The sequence below is a fragment of the Orycteropus afer genome, unplaced genomic scaffold (assembly GCF_000298275.1).
Source record: "Orycteropus afer afer isolate SDZICR_OR568_19922 unplaced genomic scaffold, OryAfe1.0 scaffold01603, whole genome shotgun sequence".
Lineage (NCBI taxonomy): Eukaryota > Metazoa > Chordata > Mammalia > Tubulidentata > Orycteropodidae > Orycteropus > Orycteropus afer.
Genome location: NW_006923190.1, coordinates 22,341 through 25,100, shown reverse-complemented (window position 1 = coordinate 25,100; position 2,760 = coordinate 22,341).

Sequence of the window (2,760 nt, the reverse complement as noted above, 5' to 3'; positions counted from 1 at the left end):
ATCACCAGTAATTGGAAAATGTGTCCTTCATTTTAGATATGATATCTAAAGTCATATCTCTGACTTTAGATATGAAGTCAGAGATCTCATGATAGAATTTTGTGACTCCAACGACTTATTCATTCAAATATCTATTTTCAATAACATAAAAGGCATCTATATACATGGACTTCACCAGATGGAATACACAAGAATCAGATTGACTAGGTCTATGGAAAGAGGTGATAGAGAAGCTCAACATCATTAGCCAAAAAAAGGCCAGGAGCTGACTATGGAACAGGCCGTCAATTGCTGATATGCAAGTTAAAGTTGATGATGAGAACAATTAAAACAAGTGCACAAGACCCAAAATAGGACCTTGATTATTTCCATTATAACCTTAGAGATCATCTGAAGTATAGATTTGATGCATTGAACATAAGTAACTGAAGCCAGATGAGTTGTGGGATGACATCAAGAACATCATACATAAAGAAAGCCAAAGGTCATTAGAAAGAAAGGAACAGAAGAAAACACCAAAATGGGTGTCAGAAGAGACTCTGAAACTGCTATTCAGTGGAAAGTAGCTAAAACAAATGAGAGAAAGACAAGATAAAAGGTCTGTACAGAAGATGTCAAAGAGCAGTTTGAGGAGACAAAGTCAATTGTTATCATGAAATGTACAAAGACCTGGAGTTAGAAAACCAAAAGGGAAGGACATGCTCAGCATCTCTCCACCTGAAAGAACTGCTGAAGAAAAAATTCAAGCCTCGAGTTGCAATATTGAAACATTCCACCAGCCACTCCTCAGAAGGAAGTTTGGGCAATCTACTTCTGTAGTGATAACACCTCAGACACCCAAGGAGGGGTCACTATGAGTCAGGACCTACTTGACGGCACACAACAACAACAACGACAATGGGCAAAATATTGACTGATGCAGGAAATATCAAAAGAAAATGCAAGGAATACTCAGAATCACTGTACTGAAAACACTAGGTCAATGTTCATCTGTTTCAGGATGTGGGATATGATCAAAACCAATGGTATTGAAGGAAGAAGTCAAAGCTGCACAAAAGGAATTAGAAAAGAAAAAAAAAACGGCTGCAGAAATTGATGGAGTGCCCATTGAGATGTTTCAACAAACAGATGCTGCTCAAGAGGCACTTATTCATCTATACCAAGAAACTTGGAAAATAGCTACCTGGACAAGTGGATGGAGGATATCCATATTTATACCCATTCCAAAGAAAGGAGATCCATCTAACAGAATGTGGAAATTGTTGAACAATATCAATAATATCACACACAAGTAAATTCTGCTGAAGATAATTTAAAAATGTCTGCAGCAGTATATTGACAGGGAACTTCCAGAAGTGCAAGTTGGATTCAGAAGAAGACAAGGAATGAAGAATTGTTGATGTTAGATGGACCTTGGCTGAAAGCAAAGAATACCAGAAAGATGTTTACTTGTGTTTCATCGACTATGCAAAAGCATTCATCTGTGTGGATCATTTAGGGATAATATTGAGAATAATGACAATTCCATAACACTTACTTCTGCTCATGATGAACGTGTACATAATACAAGAGGATATCAGTTGAATAGAACAAGGAGATACTATGTGGTTTAAATCTGGAAGGGAGTGAGTCAGTATTGTTTCTTTTCAAAATACTAATTTAATCTATATGTTGAGCAAATTATCTAAGAATACAGATTATATGAAGAAAAACATGGCATTGGGTTTGGAGAAAGACTCACTACCACCCTGCAATATGCAGATTACACAATCTTCTTGCTGAAAGTGAAGATGACTTCAAGTACTTACTGATCAAGATTAAAGACTGCAGTTTGCAGTGTAGATTACATGTGACATAAAGAAAGCAAATATCATTACATCTGGGCCAATAAGCAGCATCACAACAAATGGAGAAAAGACTGAAATTGTCATGTATTTCATATCACTTGGTTCCACAGTCAACATCAATGGAAGCAGCAGTCAAGGAATCAGATGACATATTGCAATTGGCAAGTCTGCTGAAAAAGACCTCTTTAAAGTGCTGAAGAGCAAAGATGTCTCCTTGAAGACCAAGCAGTGGTATTTTCAGTAGCCTCGTACGCATGTGAGAGCTGGAGAATGATTAAGGAAATGGACGAGGAGTTGATGCTTTTGAGTTGTGCTGCTGGTGAAGAATACTGGAAGTACCATGGTCTGCCAGAAGAATAAATGTGTCCTGGAAGAAGTGAAGCCAGAATGCTCCTTGTAAAAGAGGATGGTCAGACTCTGTCTCAACTACTTTGGTCATGTTGTCAGAAGGGACCATTCCCTGGAGAATGATATCATGCTTTGGAAAGTGGAGGACAATGAAAAAGAAGAATCCCCTCAACAGGATGGATTGACACAGTGGCTGCAATAATGGGCTCAGCAAGGATTGTGAGGTTGACACAGAACCAGTCAGTCTTTCATTGTGTTGTACATAGGGTCTCTATGAATCAGAGCCAAGTCAACAGCACCTACCAACAACAACAACATCCTATGTAATGGCAGGATTTCTGGAAACAGATGTAGAGTTGATGATATCAGTAATATACAAGTAATGTTCATTTTGAAAATATATATTTTAGAAAAATCTGATTTTTAATGGTCAAGTTAAGAAAATGTTCTCTGACAATGAATATTCTGTTTTATATAATTTTAAATCACTACAGTAATGACCACTAAATTTGAAATTTCTGATTTGCTAGCAGGAATAAATAATACTGGAAACGGATGGACAGGG